The sequence below is a fragment of the Neovison vison genome, chromosome 1 (genome assembly GCF_020171115.1).
Source record: "Neovison vison isolate M4711 chromosome 1, ASM_NN_V1, whole genome shotgun sequence".
Taxonomy (NCBI): domain Eukaryota; kingdom Metazoa; phylum Chordata; class Mammalia; order Carnivora; family Mustelidae; genus Neogale; species Neogale vison.
Window position 1 is genome coordinate 234,762,789 of NC_058091.1, and position 25,177 is coordinate 234,787,965.

General features: G+C 39.4%; 1 pseudogene; it reads left to right on the top strand.

Moving 5' to 3' along the window:
- LOC122890301 overlaps window positions 1-25,177 on the top strand; it is a 93,747-nt pseudogene that overhangs the window by 56,156 nt on the left and 12,414 nt on the right.

The following is a 25,177-nucleotide window of genomic DNA, read 5'->3' on the forward strand; positions in this document are numbered from 1 at the left end:
TGAAGATTTCTTCCTTATTCTGCAATTCTGCAAAAGTTAAAAGAAGATGGATATTCTACACCCTGAGGAGACGCCATCATCTCTGAGATAACTTACTTTTTAATGAAGAGGCTTTGTAAGGGAATATTAGGGTAGACTGGCTTGAAGGCATCACCAGCACACTTGCACTGACATAATTACATACTGCCTTGCTGAGCAGAAGAATCAAAGTGGCCAAAACGAGCAAACAAATGAACAAGGCTTTCTGACAGGGAAGTAAAATACTGGTTTTTAAAACTCATCACTCAAGGAAAGGCTTTAAGATCATAGGTCTTTAGTTTAAGATAGTGACCTTATGTTTCCTCAATTCTATCCCAGACTGCATTACTCTTCACAACACTTTTTTTAAAAAATATTTTACTTATTTATTTGAGATAGAGAGTGAGAGGGGAGAGCATGAGCCAGAGGGCAGAGGGAGAGAGAGAAGCAGACTCCCCACTGAGCAGGGACCCCCTTCCCCATCCCCTGCAATGCAGGGCTCAATCCCAGGACCCTGGAATCATCACCTAAACTGAAGGCAAACACTTTACAGACTGAGCCATTCAGCTGTCTTCCAACTCATTTCTAGGAGAAAATAATGACAAATGTATCTGTCTGGCAGAGGGCTTGCACCCAAGATTTATAAATAGCTCTCACAGCTCAAAGACAAACAACCTAATTTTAAAAATGGACAGAAGAGTTGGACACCCCATATGAGAAGATAAATGAATACACACTAAGCACATGGAAAGATGTTCAACATCATTAGTTAGAAGGAGAATGTAAATTAAAACCACAAAGAGGGGCGCCTGAGTGTTTCAGTGGGTTAAAGCCTCTGCCTTCGGCTCAGGTCACGATCCCAGGGTCCTGGAATCAAGTCCCACATCGGGCTCTCTGCACAGCAGGGAGCCTGCTTCCTCCTCTCTCTGCCTGCCTCTTTGCCTACTTGTGATCTCTGTCTGTCAAATAAATAAATAAAATCTTTAAAAACAAACAAACAAACAAACAAAACCACAAAGAGATATCCCTGCATGCCATTAGAGTAACAAAACGGTAGTGATAATAAATGATAATATCAAGTAAAGGTGAAAATATAGAGCAACTGGAACTCTTATACATTGCCAGTAGAAATGTAAAATGGTCTAATCACTTTTGAAACAACTTGGCAATTTCTTAAAAAAGTAAATACGTACTTATATTATGAACCAGCATTCCCATACTTGGCATTTACACAAGAGAAATGCAAATGTACCTCTACAGAAACACTTGTACAAAAACATTCATAGCAGTTTTATTCATAATAGCTTTGACCTGGCAACACTCCAAATGGTGAAAACAAATGAATGTATAAATAAACTGTTAAAAATTCACACAATGGAATATTACTCAATAGCATAAATGAATAAACTACTGATATACAAAACAGGAATACTTCTCATAAACATCATGGTGAATTAAAGAAACTAGACACAAAGGACCACATACTGTGCTATTTCATTTATATTAAACTATAGAAAAAACAAAATCAACTCTATCAAACAGATCAAACATTGACTCTGGTGGGAGATGTGAGATGAAATTGGGAAAAGGCAAAGAGAATTTTGGGGGGAAACATGGAAGAGTTTTAAATCTGACAGAGATGGTGTATATATATACACATATATATATACACATACACACACATATGTGTATATGTATATATATATATATATATATATATGACTGCACATATACATTTGTTTCAACTCAATAACATGCACACTAAAATGGTTATTTTTTGTATGTAAATTATAACTCAATAATGCTTATTTAAAACAAGGAATAAGGGGCACCTGGGTGGCTGAGTTGGTTAAGCGTCTGCTTCGGCTCAGGTCATGATCTCAGGGTCCTGGAATTGAGCCCCACATCAGGCTCCCTGCTCAGCCGGGAGTCTGCTTCCTCCTCTCTCTCTACCTGCCTCTCTGCCTACTTGTGGTCTCTCTCTCTCTCTCTGCCAAATAAACAAATAAATAAACAAACAAACAAATAAAATCTTAAAAAAAAAGAAAACAATGAATAAGATTTAGATTGTAGAGCATACGGTGATGAATGGAATAGAAATGAGGAAAAGTATATAATGCTAAGGCTGACCAAGAGTCCCACAGATGGTGAATGTTTTGCAACAATAAACAGAGTAGGTAATAGTGTTCTTAATAACAAAGCAATCTTTTAATAAAGACATAAAATACATGAGGAAGTTAGTTTTGTGGACATTTAGGAAAAGGATGTTCCAGACTGGGGAAAAAGCTGGTGTGGCAACTTTAAGACAGATATGTGTGCAGCGTGTTTGAAGGATACCAAGAAGTCCAAAGTGCCAGCATTATGAGATCAGTTCAGAAAAGAATGATGTGGGAATGAGACCACATGGAGTCTTTCAGGCCATTTCATTTTACTCTGTAAAATCAGAAGCTATTGGAAAATTTTAAACACAGGAGCTACACAAGTTAACTTCCAGATTAGCAGTATAACTGTAGCTGCTGTGTTGAATCTAGACTAGAAGAGACAAGGAGAGAAGCAAGGAGACCAGTTAGGAACCTAAAGAAAAAGTGTCGGTGAGAGAGAATGAGAGTGTGGAGAAGTAGCCATTTTGTGGATATTTTTCAGTTAGAGCCATTAGGATTTTCTGGGGGAGTGGATGTTGGGTATGAGAGGCAGAAAAGGAGTCAAGATTCATCAAGCATTTTGGCTGAAGCCACTGGAGGCAATTAAGATGTGGCGGGCTATGGGTGGAGTGGATTTGAAGGGGATGGTGAGGTGTTAGGTTTGGGATGCATTCGGTTCGATAGGTTGAACTATGTGACCGTGTGTAGATGAAGAGCAATTAGATACAAGCTTGAGAAGTTGAAGAGAAAGGTCTGGGACAGAGATATAATTTTGACAATGGCAATATACCGAAAATATTGGAAGTTGTGAGACAGGATAAGAATCACCAAGAGAGAGAATATATACAGAAGAGGAGGAAAGGAATGAAAGGAAAGAGAAGGGAAGCTGAAAAAAAGGAAATGAAGAGAGAAGGAAGAAGGGAAAGTTAGATTCTGGACACTCAACATTAAAATGATTAGAAAAAGGAGAAAAATTCTCCAAGGAACTGCAAGTAAGTCACCAGTGGAATAGGAGGTAAATCCAGAATGTGATGTTCTGAATACTATGTCAAGAAGTGGAGAGCAATCAAATATATCCAATGCTTCTGATAAATGAGAATATGCCTGTCTGCTGTCATTAGCAAAGTGTAGACCAGTGGTGATCTTGGTAAAAGTAGCTTCAGTTGCATGGTGAGGAAAAGCACAGTTAGAGTGAGCTTAGGAAACAATTGAGGAAAGACGTTGGAGACAGAGGTAGTATAGGTGACTTTTTAGGAATATTTTAAAACACAGGGAAACAGCAAATAAGTTTTTATTTTTCAAGGTAAAAGAAATAACAATGTGTTTAGGAGCCAATGAAAACAATGATGTAGGAATGAGAGAGGACAATTTCTGGAACTCCGCCCTCAAGGAGGTCACAGGGCTGGAGTCTAGTACATAGTGAAGGGATTAGCTTTAAAAAGAAACATGGAGACATCACCTTGTTAACAAGCAGATGGTGGAATAAGTGTGTGGGTGCTACTAGATAGGTGTATAAATAAATCCACTGAATCTTTATACATTCTGATTTAGAAATCATTTAAAAAGTTGCTTACCCACACGGAACCCTGTACATTCACACAGTCTCTGTCCCTCCTGTTGACATTATTTGATTTGATATGCCTATTTGACACTGAGAGGAATACACAGGGCCCCACTTAGGAAAACACCTTCTAGATTATTAATTTAAACATTAATGTATGACACAAACGTCCTCAACAACATTCCTGAGAAAGCTGAGAGTGTTTCAGAGAATCCTGTCCGTGAGAGTCCACTGCCCTGAAAGAAAATCGTTTCATTTCAGCAGCAACTCTACGGGCCAGGAATCTTCCCAGATTTGGAGCCCAACATTTGAACAGCCACTGCTCATTTTATTCTCCCTTCAGGAAGGAGCAGCAGAGCCAAACCAGTTAAGGGTGGCACTTCCCAAGTCGTGTTTCTAAAAACACTCTTCTGGGAAATGATGTTTGGCATCTCAGAAATAACAAGTGGGGAATGTCTTTATATACACGATCACATGCGAGAGGCTGAAAGGCCTGCAGTAAAGAGAGATTTTCACACTACTGACTTAGTGTTCTAAAACTGCTTACACATGAAACCACAATTCCTCTCTCTCTCTCTCTCCCTCTTTTTGTTAATTTAGTACAACAGATTAGCCATCTGTAAAAGCATTCTTCTGAAGATCAACTTCAGGACTTAGAAGGTGACAATCCTGGAGGCACCTGCCCCTCCACAGATTCAAGGGCTTGAGACCATTTCTCAGAATGTGCTCTCTTGAGCTCAGGGACTTGTTTGATATGCAGATTCCTAGATCCACTGTGTAAAAGTCCCTGGGGGAGAGTCCACGAAATTTGCATTTGCTGAGTGCCCCTGGTGATTTTTATGTACGCTGGGGTTTGAGAACTACCTCCTCAAAACCTGGGCCACAGACCATCAGCACTGGCATCATCAGAACTTTTTAGAAATGAAGACTCTTGAGCCCCATTGCAAAAAAATGACTCAGAACCTGTACTTTGACAAGATCATCAGAGAGTTTGTATGCACATCCAAGTCTGAGAAGCACTGTCCTGAACAATATTAAGCTCTCTCAGGGGAATATTTTATTTCTCAAATTCTTCAAAACAGAATCTTCTAATTCTCATGGAACTTTCTTGTCACTCCTATCACCTCTGATAGGTAAATGTCATCACTCACATTTCAGGGGCCACAGATGTCACTTAGAATCACAGTCAAGGAGCTTTTCATGCCCATGTGGTGTGACAGTAGGAAATTTATTCCACAGCCATGTACCCAAGCTCATCTTTATTAAATCTTAGCAAAGTTACTTTTTTTTTTTAATTTTTAAAATTTATTTGACAGAGAGAGAGAGAGAAAGAAAAACAAGAGAGAGCACAAGAAGGGGAATGACAGAGAAAGAAGCAGCTGCCCCACTAAGCTGGGAGCCCATGTGGGGCTTGATCCCAAGAATCTGGATTCACCACTAGAGCCAAAGTCAGATGGTTAACTGGCTGAGCCACCCAGGCTCTCCTCAATGCTACTTTCAAGACAGGTAGGTGGAACCAGAAAGGTAAGCCTAATAGCAGATTATGACAACAGTAAGAAAAAAATGTTGTTGAGAACTAGTGAGCTTTCACAATATGCCTACTGTTGTTGTGAGTATATCTATGTCTAACAATCTATACCTGGTCACAACCCTAAGAGGCCGGTATTATTTTTGGTAGCCCCAAAGAGGGCATAATCTTCACAGAATCTATTACTGGGAAAAATGAATGAAGAGTTGAAGGGGGGAAAAGAAACCCAAAAAACTATATGAATGTTTCAAGGCAAGTAAATTAGAATGCAATAAAGACTTAATTGTAAATAAAGTAAAATCCAAACCATAAAACTTTCTTAAAATAAAAGGAATATGTTTTACAGTTTAATTGATTTGGAGGTAGAAATTGCTGAGTGGGTTCTGATTACCTTGCTGAAGATGCAAGCAATTGGCAACAATCATACCGATTACAAGCCATTTAAGCAACCTCAATTAAATTAGTGCTAATTCTAAACTACTCCATCTTGCACAGAGATTGGTTTAATTTCATGTAAATTCAAATTCTGGTTGTGCAAAACTTAATTGTCTAGCAGCATTCAAGCTAGATTATTTTCATTTATCTCTCTGGAAATCTCAAAACTCCATTCAAAGCTCTGGTAGGTGTATACAAAGACTGAAATCATTCCTGCAAGAAAATTGTGCAAAGACAACTCAAAGATCAGCCCCATTTAGCCAGCTTTAGTGTGACAAATAGAGTGTAGGAAATACGGGGGAAGTGACAGAGAGATCAGAGAGTTTAAGAGTAGAAAGATCAGAGATCAGAGTAGAAAATACACTGGATCCACATTCTGGAGCCCTGACCTAATTCTGATTCTGCCATCTACTTACTGTGTATCTTCAACTGTGTAATGAGTTACTGAGAATCTATGACTTAGCTATCACTGTGTGATACAAAACCATACACTTGCAATAGGTTAAAACAAGTATTTCTTTCTTCCTTAAGAACACGTCTGAGCAGTTGGCTGGGGTTTGGCTGATCTTGGCTGACCTCACCTGGTTTGGCTCTAAGCTACTGTGTGATTCTAGGTCTGTTCCAGAGGTCACTCATCTTCCCTGAGCCAGGGTTAGCTAAGGCACATCTTACCCATTGCCAACAGTTGCAATGCAAAAGACCAGGCTCAATCACACAAGTTCTTTCCAGTTCAGACAGTGTCATGTCTGCCTGACAAGTCATCAGCCAAAGCAGAACACGAACCAAGGCTAAAGTGAGAGGGGAGGGAAGTCTACTTTGTCATTATGTGGCCATAACATGGGGTTGGAAGACCAATAATTTAAGCTATTATATTTTTCCTTTTGTTTTTAATTTCCACAGCCATAAACTCAGATAGGTGGATTTTGTAAGTTATCAGGATACTTCTAGTTCTTAATATCATTTTACAAATGTAGAAATCCTATGAAATTCTATAGTATTATTTGTAAACTACAAAATACAGTAAACTACATAATAAACTACAGAAATAGTGTTATTTGTAAACTACAAACCCTGCAGGCTGGATTCAGTCAACTTACTTTATCTGAAGAGTATTTTAAAGTATGTTTGATCATGAACGATAGCAGGAACTGGGGCACCAACTCTCTGCTCAGACGAAAATCTGCATGTAACTTTTTACTCCCCCAAAACATAACTATTACTGGCCTATTGGTGACTGGGAGACTTACAGACAACATAAATAGTCAATTAACATATGTTTTGTGTACATATTACATAGGGTATTCTTATGATAAAGCATATGGAGAAAACATTATTAAGAAAATTAGGGATGCCTGAGTGGCTCAGTTGGGTAAGCCGCTGCCTTTGGCTCAGGTCATGGTCCCAGGGTCCTGGATCGAGTCCCGCATTGGGCTCCTTGCTCTGTAGGGAGCCTGCTTCTCTCTCTGCCTCTGCCTGCTGCTCTGTCTGCTTGTGTGCTCTCTCTCTCTGACAAATAAGTAAACAAAATATTTAAAAAAGAAAAAAATATCATAAGGAAGAGAAAATACATTCACAATACTGTATGTATATTTACTGAAAAACATCTGCATGTAAGTGGACCCACTCAGTTCAAATCCATGTTGCTCAAGGTCAAATGTGATCTTAATTAGTTGAAAATATTTTTAAAGTCAGGGTGTTTCACACAACAATCCCGAATCTAGCTTTCTCCTGCAGGCTCAGAATACTTGACAAAAGTGATTTTTAACTAATAGCTGCCTCCTTCCCACGGGGCATAGCTCTCCAGGCCATCCCTGCTTCAGCAGACCCAACTATGGTCATATTCCCAACTCACTTCACTTATTTATACCACGTGCCTGAACCCTGTGGGCATTTTTTTGGTTCTAGCCCAGGGTTTCAGGCTTCAGCTCTGGCTCTCCTCTCAACAGCTACTCATGTGACTGGTCAGTCATGTGGCATACCTGGACTACAGCTGTCTCATTTACAAATAGAAAAAGGGGAGATCGGTAAGTCTTTGGAGGGTTTTCCAACGCTACCATTCTGTAGTTCTAAAGACATTAACAAGAGAGTATATGTTATGAGACATCTCATGAGGAAAGGACAGTTTCATGGGAAGAAGGGTGAATCTTCCGATGGAAATCAACAGACGGGAAGTGGTAGAAAGTGAAAGGCAGCAGGAGCCTCGCTGGTTTACACTCACTGCGGGACATCAAGGAGCCCGAGAGAGAGAGAGAGAGAGAGAGAGAGAGAAAGAGAGAGAGAGAGAGAGAGAAGGAACAATTAGAGAAAAAGAGAAATTGTTGACTTAGGCTGAATATCAGCAAGGTTTTCCTAATAGGCAAGTCTTGAAACTGGCATGCTGTCCCAGGAGAAGTCCCAGAAAGTTATTTAAAATAGGGCGGAACAGAGCATTTGATAACCCAGGATAAACAATTCTCACTTAAACCAGAGCTATCCACTCAAGGACGGGGTATTTCTTTCCCTTCACTTTGTAAATTGACTTAGTTTCCAATTGAATAAGCAATGGAAAAGATTAAATCCTGGGATGGAGGACAGATAGAGTCGAGCTATGTTCGCATGTATTCTCCAGGCCTATTAGTTGAATGCAGACATGAAGCATCTCAGAAACCACGGTCTATTTTGCACCTGCCATCAGTGTTAAATAAGCATATATAAAGCATGGATGTGGATATTGTGCTTTGCACGTTGTTGTGAATGTGAAGTTTCAGGCTGTCACCTAGTTTGCCCTGTAAAAGGCAGAGATTTTTGTTCTCCTCTTTATCTGCTGCACATCTTTTTTTGGAGGTATTTTGGGATAATAGTGCTTGTTATTCAATTATTTAAGACAGAGTGTTTGCTGACAACTCGATATTCTATTTTTTTCCCTCTCTTCTCTTTGAATTGGAAAGTGCAAAATGGGGAAAGGAAAATAACTGGCTTGGCTTGGGAATGGAGGTGGAAAACCAAACAAACTAACAAACGAAAAGCAAGCAAGCAAAGCCCCTCTCCCTCATTTCATCAGCCAAGGCATTAAGGGTGACCAAGGAAAAAGCTTACAAAAACCTTTGTAAAAAGCTTACAAAAAACTTTGAAGTGCTCCATCAAATACACGTTCTCCTAGAGGATTAACATAATGAGAGCAAGCAGGCCCCTGGAATCAGCTCATTGTCATTAAGGGCAAATTTGATTAGAGGCATACAAGAATGTGGACTGATTATATTTGTAATAATCCATTATCCAAAGCTGCCCTGTACTCAGTCACTGAACAAACATTTACTATACCTCAGATTTATTCTCCTCAAAATGGAGAGGACAGCAATGCTTCTTTCCCACATATCCCCCACCTCTTCTGTTTTATTAACCTAGTCCCTCAAATCCAGGAACTTCATTCTTTTTGGCATTCTTGCGCTAGCAGGTGTCACTGACATGTATGAAAGTCATCTGATAAATGTGTTAAGGATGAAACAGGTTCCAGATTCGTGCGGATCTGTTGGGTCCCCAATGTTGGGTCCCCCGATAATGAGTCGGCGATTAAAGGAGCGAGACTGATAGAAAGCGAAGGTCAAGCAAAGCTTTATTTCCCGCCAACCATCGAGAATCAAACCGACTGCCCGGCGCCACGCCTCTTACAGAGAGAGCGACCCCTCCCAGCCTCACAGACTAACTTTTATAGAGCAAAGGCCATGCGGTTGAGCCTGGCCACACACAGGTGCCGAATGAGATTGTAACACACAGAGAAAGCTGCACAGTCATGCTAGGCCACACAGAAGTGACCAATTGAATTACAATTTACCCTATAGTAGACATTTGAACTCGCCTATCACCTTGGTGAGAACTGGTGCCCAAAAGGCGGGGCCCACACTCCTTGGTAGCTAGGGAGACCGTATGCGCGCTCTACTGATTGGCTGTCTCCCCCTGACCGGACTTATCCCTGCATTCTGGCTGTTATCTCCACCTGACCTGACACACCCTTGTATTTGGGCTTTGGTACCTGGGCTGGTTTCCTGGACTTGTGTTTAAATAAGTTCCCCTGCGGGGGCAGGGTCAGTTTAAGTTTGACTACATAAACAACAAAATGGCTGTTCAACTGAGGTGGGGCCACTCTGGCTTAAATAGGTCCTTACAGATCTAGGGAAGAAACTGACTAAAACAACGATGTAAGTCATTAACGAGGACCATGCTGGGGAGGACCTAGGTGGGAAGATGGGGAATATTTCACAAGAGAAGAGCATTTCAAAAATCTGGAGTTTTCCACAGAAAGGTTGAAGAAGAATAGATTCAGAGAATTCACAGAAAAGGAGACACAAACCACCAAAAAGTCTAAATAAAGAAGTGTGCCTCACAAGTCCTAAAGAAAGGATAAAACAAAGCAATGAAATAAAATTTTAATATATTAAATTGGGGAAAAAACAGTATAAAACCCAAAAGGAGTTACAAGGAACTAGGAACCATTATATGAGCTGGTGGGACTATAGATCAATTTAAGTGCTTTGGAGGGCAATTTGGTCATATCCCTTAAAATGTTAAATGCCTGTTCCCTGTTGTCTAGCAGTTTGACATCACAGAATCTACCCGGGAGACACTCAATGGTCTCCAAAGGAAGTCATGTTCAAACACTGTTTACATTAACAAAAATGTGGAGACAATCTAAACATCCATCAAAAAGGAAATAGTTCAATTTAGATTGTGGGATCCTCTAATTTAAAAATATTATCAACTAATCTAAATCTATAAAACCAAAAAACATGCATCCATACAATGAGCAAAGCAAAATTCAGCCCAGGGACCTCTGAACATAACCTCTGCTTCAATAATCACACAGTTCTTTATACTCTTTAATTCAAAATGTAACTCTTTAAAATAAATAATGAATATCTAGGTGTCAGTTACTGTCAGGTGTTTTATACACGTGTGTGTGTGTGTGTGTGTGTGTGTGGGTGCGCATGTTTTTATTTATTTTTTTCTTGTCCTTGCAATTGCAATGCAAAATAGTTACTTTCTCAACTTCACAAGTAGGGATGGTATGGAAATTTCTGTCCAGGGAGGACAAAATGTCTCTGTAACCAGTCTAATCCTGCAAGAGAGCTGCATCCAGGATGGGATTCAATTTATGTTCCGAGGAAAATGGAACCAGTTTCAATAGCTTTAACGTGAGCAAATCCAAAAAGATGCTAAATTCATTTATGCAGCTGCTTTAGCTGAGCACACAAAGATGTTGCTCAGGGGAAATGTTCAGGGCATCTCATTTTGGTGGACCAAGACTGCCTGAACATTTCCCTCAACTCAATCAAACAGGCGTTTTCTTGCTGACCTCCCTTTTCCTGAAGCAGTTTCTTTAGAAAACTTGTAATTCTAATTCTTTCTTTGTTCCTTCAAAGGAACAAATCTTTTGTATGTTGCTGCTTAGGATTGTTTTTCACAGGGACCTAGGAGCCTTTGAAATGTAAACACAGAGGGAATTTGCTTGGGCATCTGGGGAGTGTCCATGGTGGGGGAGGAGTCCAACTGTGATGCAACCCTCCCTCTAGCTTAAAAGATACATGAAGATACAATCATGTTTACTTCTCCTCTGGTAAGGCCAATTAGCAAATGCAGGTGGCCTAAAACAACCACCCCCCCATCTTAGTTTTCAAAACCCTTTTGTTTTGTTTGACTGGAGTTTATTTCAAACCCAGCTCTGTCCTCTCCCACCTAATGCAATCAGCTTGAATAAAGCCTACCCTGCCTGTTTCAGCTGGATTCAAGTTTTGGGTGGACATGATCTCTTGAAGTTTTTAAGTGACTAGGGTAAGCAGAGAGGCATATTAAGGAAAAGCACTTAAGGGAAAGGATAAAAGAGTTAACTTGTAGAAGGCCCACCCATACCTTTTCTGTTAAGAGAAACTAATAATCAACTCCCAAAGCCCATATCTGGAAAGCCACATCTGACAGGTTATAGAAAAAGCCATTCTACATTTGTTCAGCATTTAGCATGATTTAGGTATTTTTCACACTTTTCCTAATATTTGTTTCAATGTCTAAATATTACCCGTCTTTTAAAACCTCTCTTCCAACAGACACTTGTTCTGTTGTAAGTGACAGAAGAGCTTAAGTAGAATTTATTGTATCAATAATACACGAGTGTTTAGGGGCATTTAGGCAAGGTGGTGCATAGGTGCTCACCAACATGTTCAGTGGTCCTTCCATGTTTAGGCCTTGACTTTATTCCTGCCTCCATTTTTAAGCTGAAGCTCCTTTTGAGGCCACAGAGTCGTTGCCAATTTCACGATTATATCATATTGTCAGGAGTTAGTTGGAAGGTTAGGTAGTCAGGACCAGGGTTCCCAACAAGGAAATATGGAGCCAGGAAGCTAAAAAAAAAAAAAAAATAGCACTGACATCCTCCTATTTTGCAGCTTAGAGAGGACTGCACTGACATTCTGCTTTGTAGCCTTTGCAGAGATTACCTCTTCAGAAAGTCCTAAAATAAGACAATACATGACAAAAGCATTTGTCAATATCATGGGTAAGGGGAGCAGTTAAGACCTAAGCTCCTGGATGTCAGCATCCAGGAGATATATATATATATATATATATATATATATATAATCAGCTTGTGGACATTGACCTAATAGGTAGACAGATACGTGACCAGAGCCCTCATGGGCACGACTCAGCACACCTGATTGCTTAAGAAAGTTCTGCAAAAAGAGCTCATAAAAACCCCTAAACTTAGAAACTCTGGGGGCAACCCTTTTGGGCCCCCTCCCTCTCTGGGAGCTTTGTACTCTTGCTCAATAGACTTTGCTTTGCTGCCCACCACTCTCCATCTTATCTATTCATTCCTCCAAGCAGCGTGACCAGGAATAGTGGGCTGTAAGGGGACACAAAACTTTAACAATACCCAGTGGAAAAGAATATTTCCCTCAAATGTTGCATCTAAAGGTTCAGAATTGGCTTATGATAAAAAATAAGTTCGTATCATATAGTCTTCGACCTGGTCCATAAGACATGCAAATGTGTGAAATGGCCAGACCCCCACCAGACACTGTCCCACTAACATCACAAGTACTCTGAGTACAGAAAGAGGGTAACTCCGAAGAAAAGCGGGGTATGTTACCCAACAGAGAAGAGTTGAAGACTGTTAACAGTTAGGCTACCCCAACAAACTTCCACTAGAAATGTTTACAGTGAACTTCAATGACTAACAATACATCCTGCATTCACTCAACAAATACACCAATTTAGCTGTACTTCCTTCAAAGCAGGTGGTTCTTCTGACTTCATGTGATGGTTCACTGCTGGTTCCTCAAAGCAAAATCAGGTTTACCTTTCTATCCCCAAGCTTGACCTGTTTCCAGTAGGCAAAGGGTCCGTGGGCTTTGTTAAGTTCCTTAATGATCCTGTGACCCAGTTTTTCCATCCTCCCTGAGCACAATCATACTCATTTCCATTCAAACGTTCATTTATTCATTCAGCCATTGTTTGTTGTTCCCAATAACTAAAACCAGGACCATGACAACACTAGCAGCTCCCATTTGCTGAGTGCCTGCTATGGGCCGGTCAGGATTTTAAGTGCCTCCCCTCTCTTGCCCACTGTATTGTTTACAGTGCAAAATTGATGATAATTTCCCTGTGGCTTATTGTACTCCATCTACACCAGCTTTCTTGCTGTCCCCAGGTACCCAAAGCTCATTTCTATGGCAGAGGCTTACTGAACCCTCTGATTAGAATGTTCTTCCCTCAGTTTTCATATAACTAGTTCCTTTTTGCCATTCAAATCTCAGCTTAAATACCAGATCTGCAGAAAGGACATCCCCAAATATTCAACGTATGTTAACCACTGATCTAAACCCACTCGGGCTCTTGACATGCTAACTTTTTCTCTTCTTCCTCCTCTTCTTGGCCTTCTACTTTTGATTTCACTTACCACTCCTTAACTGAAATATTTGTCTCATTTTTTTCCCTCTGTTGACTCACCCCTTGGGATATAAACATATGATAGCAAAGACCTCGTCTGTCTCATTTATCACGATATCCCCAGGACCTAGGAACATGGCTGCCAATGCTTTGTTTTATAAATGCATCTCTTCCAACCTTCATAACGATCCCATAAGATGATTGTTAACCATCTCCATTTTATATGTAAGAAAACCAATGCCAGAAAAGCTAACTGCCTTGTCCAAAGACACACAGTTAGCAATTGGCAAAGTTAGTATTTAAACAGAGGAATTCTGATGCCGCTGTTCAGCTTCAAAGCCAGGGTGCTAAATTTCTGGGGCTAGATTCTGTGCAGAGTGCTTGGCATGGAACAAGAGAGACAATGCCACCATTCATGAACTTACAGTACAGTACAGTACTTGGAGGTAGCTAGACTTCTACATGTCATCAGTAAGAACTATAGAACTATCATCATAGAAGTGATAAGAAAGGAAAGCACAGGATGCTATGGGGAACACTTAAAACCAAGACCTAATATACAAGGGCATTAGGGAACTTAAGACTTTAAGGATGTGTCACCTTTATCCAAGGGAATCAGGAAGGGAGCTTCGGACGAATGGAATGGCATTGGCAAATCCCTGCAGCATGTAACCAGTGTCACCCAACAGATAAGAACAGGGCACACAGGAAAGTGACTTGTCTTCACCCTTGAGATAATTTAGTTGGTTACTTGAAAAAAGAAAGCAGGTGTCAAAAGGTATATGAAGTATATTAGGGGAGACTTTAAAAGGCTCTTCAATTTTTTTTTAAAAAGATTTTATTTATTTATTTGACAGAGATCACAAGTAGGCAGAGAAGCAGGCAGAGAGAGAGAAAGGAGGAAGCAGGCTCCCCACTGAGCAGAGATCCTGAGGCGGGTTTAATCCCTGGACCCTGGGATCATGATCTGAGCCAAAGGCAGAGGCTTTAACCCACTGAGCCACCCAGGCGTCCGAAGGTCCCAAGACTCTTTAATTTTTTAAAGATCAAATAGGCTGTAAATAAATGTGGAAGTAGGAAATAAAATAATTAATGAGGCTGATTTATAGCTATCCAGTGAATTTCTCCACTCTATAAACCAAGAATAGACCCTCTTTTCAGGGACCCATAGAATATTTGCAAAACACTGCCTTGTGTTATTCCAGAAGCATAATTTCAATCAATAAATCAAGAATCAAGAAAAGTCATGCTGCAGCTTACTTTCTCCATAATCAATGCCGTAAAGCCACAAATTAATAACACCAGCACAAACAAATCAATTCGAACAACTTAGAAATCAGAATAATGATAGCTAACATTTACTGAATGTTTACTACATACTTTCAGCATGCTGAGATTTTTGTCTTAATCAGCTCATTTAATCCTTACAAAGTCTTTATTAAATAGATACTGTTATTATTACCATTTTACAGGCCAATAAGCTTATGGCAAGAAAGAGATTACATAAGATGTGCCAAACTACTTAGCTAGTAATTTGTATATGTGGGATTTAAACCAAGCTGTCTAATTACAATGTGTGTGTGGAGGGGAGAAGGGTAGGTGGGTTAGTGGGTGGCGGGGTGTGTGTGTGTGTGTGTGTGTGTGTGTGTGTATGTTTGACCACTTTACTATTCTGCGTCTCCTCAGTAGTTTTTGGGTCAAAGACGTAATCAAAAGCATAAAAGTATTTAGAGGGGAAAACAATGGTAATATAAACAAGCTAAGAAAACCAACAAGAATTACTTATAAGCAAAACCTGTTGATAATTGTTGAAGGTATACAATGGACACATAAGAGTTTATTTTAATGTTTGTCTATTTCTGTGTATGTTTGAAAATTTCCATGATATAAAGTTATAACTAGAAGAATGGAGATGAAAGAATTGAAAATCATTTCTCTCTCTCATTCTGTCTCTATAAAATAAATAAATATTCAAAACAAAACAGTCTCGGTAACTTACCAAAAAGACCTATTAGGGGAAGTAGAAAAATGGAAAATAAAAAATCTTCTTTTATGCTTAAGTCTTTCATCTATACAGTATACCATATAATCAAAATTATGTAATTCTAAACTTTGGTGGCAGGGCACCTGTCTAACTTTTCTTTGAAAAATATATCTATAGCATCTGGCATAGCACCTGTCTTAAAGTTGGCTTTCAATAAATACTCTGATGGGAACAAGGGAGAAGAAAAATGAAGAGAAGTCAGCATTTTATTTTATATAAACAGTATTACTGGGAATTCAATCTTATTTCCAAGATAAATTATTAATTAACCTGCCCAAGGCTGAACAGTTTATTTTTAATGAATTTAAAACTGTAGCCCAGTTATTTCAAATTTTGTGTGATTATATGAACAAGAACTATGTCCTTCATTGAATTCAACAGCATGATGGAAACAAGGGGAAGCTGGTTGTAAGAGTCAACTGTGAGATTTCAAGGTTATGATTTCTGCTTTTAATTCCTAATCATGTTTCAAATCACTCTGTAAAAGTTTTGTTTCTGCACCCATTTGTTCTCCCTAGGCTTGAGTCATCTGAACAAAATAGAGCTCACTTTTGGTTTTATCCAAGTAACTGAAGAAAGCTTTATAAAGAAAAATCATTAAGGAATAACTTTAGAGTCATTCTTCTAAAGAGCTTAAAAATCTGGTCATTCACACATCATCTTACCCACAGCAAAGCAAGCATGACTTTGTCAAAAGTTTTTGGTGATATTTCTGCTAAGCTGTATTGATGAAATCCCTATCATCTGCCTATTAGGAAAAACTTAAAAACTAGACTATTAAAAATATGATTTGTTCATTATGGGTGCCATGGGTGTCTAGTGGACACCATTTTGTTTTCTGTACACTCACGAGTCTGGCAGTGAGTAAGCTATCCATGAATTTTTCTTTGTGATCAGAATTAGGTTTGCTAATTTATAGGTTTTCTTTTTTTTTAATTTGAATTTCTTTCTTTCTTTCTTTTTTTTTTAAATTTTTTATTTTTTATAAACATATATTTTTATCCCCCTGGGTACAGGTATGTGAATCACCAGGTTTACACACTTCACAGCACTCACCAAAGCACATACCCTCCCCAATGTCCATAACCCCACCCCTCTTCTACCAACTCCAGCAACCCTCAGTTTGTTTTGTGAGATTAAGAGTCACTTATGGTTTGTCTCCCTCCCAATCCCATCTTGTTTATTTATTCTTCTCCTACCCACTTAAGCCCCCATGTTGCATCACCACTTCCTCATATCAGGGAGATCATATGATAGTTGTCTTTCTCCACTTGACTTATTTCGCTAAGCATGATACGCTCTAGTTCCATCCATGTGTATATATACCACATCTTCTTGATCCATTCATCTGTTGATGGACATCTAGGTTCTTTCCATAGTTTAGCTATTTTGGACATTGCTGCTAAAACATTCGGGTGCACGTGCCCCTTTGGTTCACCACGTTTGTATCTAGGGTAAATACCCAGTAGTGCAATTGCTGGGTCATAGGGCAATTCTATTTTCAACACTTTGAGGAACCTCCATGCTGTTTTCCAGAGTGGTTGCACCAGCTTGTATTCCCACCAACAGTGTAGGAGGGTTCCCCTTTCTCCACATCCTCGCCAGCATCTGTCATTTCCTGACTTGTTGATTTTAGCCATTCTGACTGGTGTGAGGTGATATCTCATTGTGGTTTTGATTTGTATTTCCCTGATGCCGAGTGATATGGAGCACTTTTTCATGTGTCTGTTGGTCATCTGGATGTCTTCTTTGCAGAAACGTCTGTTCATGTCCTCTGCCCATTTCTTGATTGGATTATTTGTTCGTTGGGTGTTGAGTTTGCTAAGTTCTTTATAGATTTTGGACACTAGTCCTTTATCTGATAGGTCGTTTGCAAATATCTTCTCCCATTCTGTCAGTTGTCTTTTGATTTTGTTAACTGTTTCCTTTACTGTGCAAAAGCTTTTGATCTTGATGAAATCCCAATAGTTCATTTTTGCCCTTGCTTCCCTTGCCTTTGGCGATGTTCCTAGGAAGATGTTGCTACAGCTGAGGTCGTAGAGGTTGCTGCCTGTGTTCTCCTCAAGGATTTTGATGGATTCCTTTCTCACATGGAGGTCCTTCATCCATTTTGAGTCTATTTTTGTGTGTGGTGTAAGGAAATGATCCAATTTCATTTTTCTGCATGTGGCTGTCCAATTTTCCCAACACCATTTATTGAAGAGGCTGTCTTTTTTCCATTGGAAATTCTTTCCTGCTTTGTCGAAGATTAGTTGACCATAGAGTTCAGGGTCTATTTCTGGGCTTTCTATTCTGTTCCATTGATCTATGTGTCTGTTTTTGTGCCAGTACCATGCTGTCTTGATGATGACAGCTTTGTAATAGAGCTTAAGTCCGGAATTGTGATGCCACCAACTTTGGCTTTCTTTTTCAATATCCCTTTGGCTATTCGAGGTCTTTTCTGGTTCCATATAAATTTTAGAATTATTTGTTTCATTTCTTTGAAAAAGATGGATGGTACTTTGATAGGAATTGCATTAAATGTGTAGATTGCTTTAGGTGGCATAGACATTTTCACAATATTTATTCTTCTAATCCAGGAGCATGGAACATTTTTCCATTTCTTTGTGTCTTCCTCAGTTTCTTTCATGAGTACTTTATAGTTTTCTGAGTATAGATTCTTTGCCTCTTTCTTTAGGTTTATTCCTAGGTATCTTATGGTTTGGGGTGCAATTGTAAATGGGATGGACTCCTTAATTTCTCTTTCTTCTGTCTTGTTGTTGGTGTAGAGAAATGCAACTGATTTCTGTGCATTGATTTTATATCCCGACACTTTACTGAATTCCCGTACAAGTTCTAGCAGTTTTGGAGTGGAGTCCTTTGGGTTTTCCACATATAGTATCATGTCATCTGTGAAGAGTGATAGTTTGACTTCTTCTTTGCTGATTTGGATGCCTTTAATTTCCTTTTGTTGTCTGATTGCTGAGGCTAGGACTTCTAGTACTATGTTGAATAGCAGTGGTGATCATGGACATCCCTGCCGTGTTCCTGACCTTAATGGAAAAGCTTTCAGTTTTTCTCCATTGAGAATGATGTTTGCGGTGGGTTTTTCATAGATGGCTTTGATGATATTGAGTTATGTGCCCTCTATCCCTACACTTTGAAGAGTTTTGATCAGGAAGGGATGCTGTACTTTGTCAAATGCTTTTTCAGCATCTATTGAGAGTATCATATGGTTCTTGTTCTTTCTTTTATTGATGTGTTGTATCACATTGACTGATTTGCGGATGTTGAACCAACCTTGCAGCCCTGGAATAAATCCCACTTGGTTGGTGAATAATCCTTTTAATGTACTGTTGAATCCTATTGGCTAGTATTTTGGTGAGAATTTTCGCATCTGTGTTCATCAAGGATATTGGTCTATAGCTCTCTTTTTTGATGGGATCCTTGTCTGGTTTTGGGATCAAGGTGATGCTGGCCTCATAAAATGAGTCTGGAAGTTTTCCTTCCATTTCTATTTTTTGGAACAGTTTCAGGAGAATAAGAATTAGTTCTTCTTTAAATGTTTGGTAGAATTCCCCCGGGAAGCCGTGTGGCCCTGGGCTTTTGTTTGTTTGGAGATTTTTAATGACTGTTTCAATCTCCTTACTGGTTATGGGTCTGTTCAGGCTTTCTATTTCTTCCTGGTTCAGTTGTGGTAGTTTATATGTTTCTAGGAATGCATCCATTTCTTCCAGATTGTCAGATTTGTTAGCGTAGAGTTGCTCATAGTATGTTCTTATAATGGTTTTTATTTCTTTGGTGTTAGTTGTGATCTCTCCTCTTTCATTCATGATTTTATTTATTTGGGTCCTCTCTCTTTTCTTTTTGATAAGTCTGGCCAGGGGTTTATCAATTTTATTAATTCTTTCAAAGAACCAGCTCCTAGTTTCATTGATTTGCTCTATTGTTTTTTTGGTTTCTATTTCATTGATTTCTGCTCTGATCTTTATGATTTCTCTTCTCCTGCTGGGTTTAGGGTTTCTTTCTTGTTCTTTCTCCAGCTCCTTTACATGTAGGGTTAGGTTGTGTACCTGAGACCTTTCTTGTTTCTTGAGAAAGGCTTGTACCGCTATATATTTTCCTCTCAGGACTGCCTTTATTGTGTCCCACAGATTTTGAACCGTTGTATTTTCATTATCATTTGTTTCCATGATTTTTTTCAATTCTTCTTTAATTTCCCGGTTGACCCATTCATTCTTTAGAAGGATGCTGTTTAGTCTCCATGTATTTGTGTTCTTTCCAAACTTCCTCTTGTGGTTGAGTTCTAGCTTCAGAGCATTGTGGTCTGAAAATATGCAGGAAATGATCCCAATCTTTTGATACTGGTTGAGTCCTGATTTAGGACCAAGGATGTGATCTATTCTGGAGAATGTTCCATGTGCACTAGAGAAGAATGTGTATTCTGTTGCTTTGGGATGAAATGTTCTGAATATATCTGTGATGTCCATCTGGTCCAGTGTGTTGTTTAAGGCCTTGATTTCCTTGTTGATCTTTTACTTGGATGATCTGTCCATTTCAGTGAGGGGAGTGTTAAAGTCCCCTACTATTATTGTATTATTGTTGATGTGTTTCTTTGATTTTGTTATTAATTGGTTTATATAGTTGGCTGCTCCCACGTTGGGGGCATAGATATTTAAAATTGTTAGATCATCTTGTTGGACAGACCCTTTGAGTATGATATAGTGTTCTTCCTCATCTCTTATTATAGTCTTTGGCTTAATATCTAATTGATCTGATATAAGGATTGCCACCGGTGCTTTCTTCTGATGTCCATTAGCATGGAAAATTCTTTTCCACACCCTGACTTTCAATCTGGAGGTGTCTTCGAGCTTAAAATGAGTTTCGTGGAGGCAACATATAGATGGGTTTTGTTTTTTTATCCATTCTGATATCCTGTGTCTTTTGATTGGGGCATTTAGCCCATTAACATTCAGGGTAACTCTTGAGAGATATGAATTTAGTGCCATTGTGTTGCCTGTAAGGTTCCTGTTACTGTATATTGTCTCTGTTCCTTTCTGATCTACCACTTGTAGGCTCTCTCTTTGCTTAGAGGACCCCTTTCAATATTTCCTGTAGAGCTGGTTTGATGTTTGCAAATTCTTTCAGTTTTTGTTTGTCCTGGAAGCTTTTAATCTCTCCTTCTATTTTCAATGATAACCTAGCTGGATATAGTATTCTTGGCTGCATGTTTTTCTCGTTTAGTGCTCTGAATATATCATGCCAGCTCTTTCTGGCCTGCCAGGTCTCTGTGAATAAGTCTGCTGCCAATCTAATATTTTTACCATTGTATGTTACAGACTTCTTTTCCCAGGCTGCTTTCAGGATTTTCTCTTTGTCACTAAGACTTGTAAATTTTACTATTAGGTGACAGGGTGTGGGCCTATTCTTATTGATTTTGAGGGGCGTTCTCTGAACCTCCTGAATTTTGATGCTCATTCCCTTTGCCATATTGGGAAAGTTCTCCCCAATAATTCTCTCCATATACCTTCTGCTCCCCTCTCTCTTTCTTCTTCTTCTGGAATCCCAATTATTCTAATGTTGTTTCGTCTTATGGTGTCACTTATCTCTCGAATTCTCCCCTTGTGGTCCAGTAGCTGTTTGTCCCTCTTTTGCTCAGCTTCTTTATTCTCTGTCATTTGGTCTTCTATATCGCTAATTCTTTCTTCCGCCTCATTTATCCTAGCAGTGAGAGCCTCCATTTTTGATTGCACCTCATTAATAGCTATTTTGATTTCAACTTGGTTAGATTTTAGTTCTTTTATTTCTCCAGAAAGGCGTTTTATATCTTTCGAGATGGTTTCTCTAATATCTCCCATGCCTTTTTCGATCCCAGCTAGAACCTTGAGAATTGTCATTCTGAACTCTAGATCTGACATATTACCAAAGTCTGTATTGATTGGGTCCCTAGCCTTTGGTACTGCCTCTTGTTCTTTTTTTGTGGTGAATGTTTCCGCCTTGTCATTTTGTCCAGCTAAGAGTATATGAAGGAGCAAGTAAAATACTAAAAGGGTGGCAACAACCCCAGGAAAATATGCTTTAACCAAATCAGAAGAGATCCCAAATCGTGAGGGGAAAAAAGGGGATAAAAAGAGGTTCAAAAAGAAAGGAAGAAAAAGAAAGAAAAAAAAAGAAAGAAAGCATTTAAAAAAGAAAACGAATAAAGAAAAGTATAAAAAAGCAAAAATATATATATTAGGTAAACTATTTAAAAAAACGTTTAAAAAGAAAAGGGTAAAATTTGAAAAAAGTTTTAGCAGAAGAAGAAGAAAAAAAATGAAAAAGAAAAAAATTAAGTTAACTGCAAGACTAAAAAAATCACAGGGAGAACACCATGAGTTCCGTGCTTTGCTTTCTCCTCCTCTGGAATTCTGATGCTCTCCTCGGTATTGAAACTGCACTCCTTGGTAGGTGAACTTGGTCTTGCCTGGATTTCTTGTTGATCTTCTGGGGGAGGGGCCTGGTGTAGTGATTCTCAAGTGTCTTTGCTCCAGGCAGAATTGCACCGCCCTTACCAGGGGCCAGGCTGAGTGATCCACTCGGCTTTGCTTTCAGGAGCTTTTGTTCCCTGAGCGCTTTCCCTAGAGTTCCGGAGGACGGGAATACAAATGGCGGCCTCCTGTTCTCCGGCCTGGAGGAGCCGAGAGCCCAGGGCCCCGCTCCTCAGTGCGCCCTCAGAGAACAGCGCCCAGTAACTCCCATCTGCCTGACCTCTGGCCATGCTCCGAGCTCACCGAGCCTGCGACCAGTTCAAGGTAACCCTGAGCTGTGAGCTTACTGTCGGCTCTATCTCTGTAGCCGGCATTCCTGTTCCAGTACCTGCAAGCTCTGCGACACTCAGACACCCCCGATCCTTCTGTGACCCTGCAGGACCTGAGGCCACGCTGACTCCGCATGGGCTTCGCCCTGGTTTAGCCTCTGGAGTGATGTCCCTCAGCGGAACAGACTTTTAAAAGTCCTCATTTTGTGCTCCGTTGCTCCGCCGCTTGCCGGGAGCCGGACCCTCCCCCCGGGGTCTATCTTCCCGTCGCTTTGGATTCACTTCTCCGCCAGTCCTACCTTTCAGAAAGTGGTTGTTTTTCTGTTTCTAGAATTGCTGTTCTTCTTCTCTTTGATCTGCCGATGGATTTGCAGGTGTTTGCAATATTCAGATAAGATATCTAGCTGATCTCCTGCTAGCTGAAGTAGTCTCAGCCTGCTACTTCTCCGCCATCTTGACTCCTCCCTATTTTTATTTTTTTTTAAAGGTTTTATTTATTTGACAGAGAGAAAGATCACAAGGAGGCAGAGAGGCAGGCAAAGAGAGAGGGGGAAGCAGGCTCCCTGCTGAGCAGACAGCCCGATGCGGGGCTCAATCCCAGGACCTGAGATCATGACCTGAGCTGAAGGCAGAGGCCTAACCCACTGAGCCACCCAGGCGCCCCTAATTTATAGTTTTAAAGTGATTATTTTTTAAAATGAAAACTGGCACAATATTTATCTATAGTTAGTTTCTGATACCTTGCCTTTTTTGTAAGATTTGTCATGCATTCTGATGTATTTCACTATTTGTGAGAATTAAAAGCAAACAAAACCATTTCTCACAATGCAACTCTTTTTTACTTCTCATACCACATTCTTCTTTTGATTATCATTAAAACTGGCTAGAGTCACTTTTTCTCCTCAAATCCCCAAAATATATGCCTCGAGTGCCTCCATTTTCCCCACATCATGGTAATGTCTACTTCATCTGATGGTAAATGTCATTGAAATATCTTCATTTATCTCATTTTGACACATTTCTCTCTTTCAAGATATATCCTGCAAATATGTGCTTAAACTTTTGCTGTGATGTGGGCAAAGAACACTCTGGCCTTTAAAATATGTGTTAGCATTTAAGTGGCTTTAAATGTTTAAAATGTTATCTTGTTCATTATTAATATAAAAAGAATTTTAATATCAATCCAGCTGAAACTACTTTATTAATTCTGTTAAAAGATTAGAAAAACGGGTAGCCATTCTTTAGCATGTACCTTTCATTTTATCATAATTTCTGATTGCTACAAATTTGAAATAATCTTCATGTCCAGCATTATAATATATGAAATTATAGTTTATCAAAGTACTGGGAGACTATGCAAGATTTAAGAATAATGAGCTCTGTGTGATGACATATAAAAATCTCTAGGTCATACTGTAGAGCCAAACCTGATCAGCCAAAGAAGAGTAAAAAATCTCAGTTCACATACCTGCATGTATGTGTGAATGTACATTTATATAAATCTGAAAGATTAAACCCAAGTCTTGAAGGTATAAAATTAAGAGATGTTTACTTTCTACCATATTAACTATTTACCATTTTAAATTTTATGATGAGCATATGTTAGCTTTATAATTAGAAAACAATACAGACTTTTATATTTGGGAAAACTGTAGTTTTACTTCTTTTTTTAAAAGTAGTATCTCTTACTACTGAAATTTTTATGTTTTTACAGGTAATTTGGTGTTGTTGATACCATAGAAATATTTTTTTCTGTTACGAGAACATTATAAGCCCTACGATAGTAAGACCAGTGAAAATCAACAATTCCAGTAATTCATTAAACTATAATATGTGCTGAGCCCTCTGGGTATCATCACATTCAGTACAAAAAGCACATTACTTTAGGGAAAACATTATTATCCATATTTTGCAAGTAGGACACAGTTGAGATTCAAATCTTACTCTCTTTGATGTCAAAACTCACGGCTTCCTCTCTACTATCTCATTAAGGTGATGTGCACAGCGAAGTTAAGAAATGTAAAACCAAGAACAACTTTCTAGTTTTTTAAGTCCATAAACTTCTGCTACTTCTTTTGGATACATTTACTAGGACCAACAAATGGTCAGAAGGAGAAGAGGGCTTGACCGATATAGGATGAGAGTTCCTGTTTGTTCAGGTCTGCAGCACTGAGATCTGTTTCCTTGATGAAAATGATAAGGTGCAGAGCACCGTATCTATCTACCCAAGGCCTCCCACCCTCCTACAGGCTATGCTGGATACCACAGTTACACTCTTGGGCTAGACCACCCTGTCTCCCATTCTCTTTGAAAGACAACAACAGAAAGACCTCTTAGAGACTGCTCCATCTTCTTTAACTGCCTGGGAGCCTCTGACGAAGAGGTCTGATTTTCAGTGGTTTGGTCATGAGTCTTCTCCTTGACCGTCATGTCTGAGATGGATTATTTACGCAGCTAAGTGTAAGAAGAAACTGCCCAGGCACCAGGTCCCTCAGAATGCATGGTGCAGCCCAGGTTAGTTTACATAGCACTAGAATGCAAGAAATGCAGACGAGGAACATGGGACAATCTTAGAACAAAACTTTCCCAGACAGGTGGGTGATAATGTCTAATAGTTCTATAGAAGGTCTTCTCAGGACCCCTCACACCCCTTAGAGTCCAGAATCACCTAATGTCTAAAGCACAAAGAAAAAGTACTTCTAAAGCTTGGCAACGAGAGACACAGAGTACCAGAAAATGACCAAGAATGTGTTGC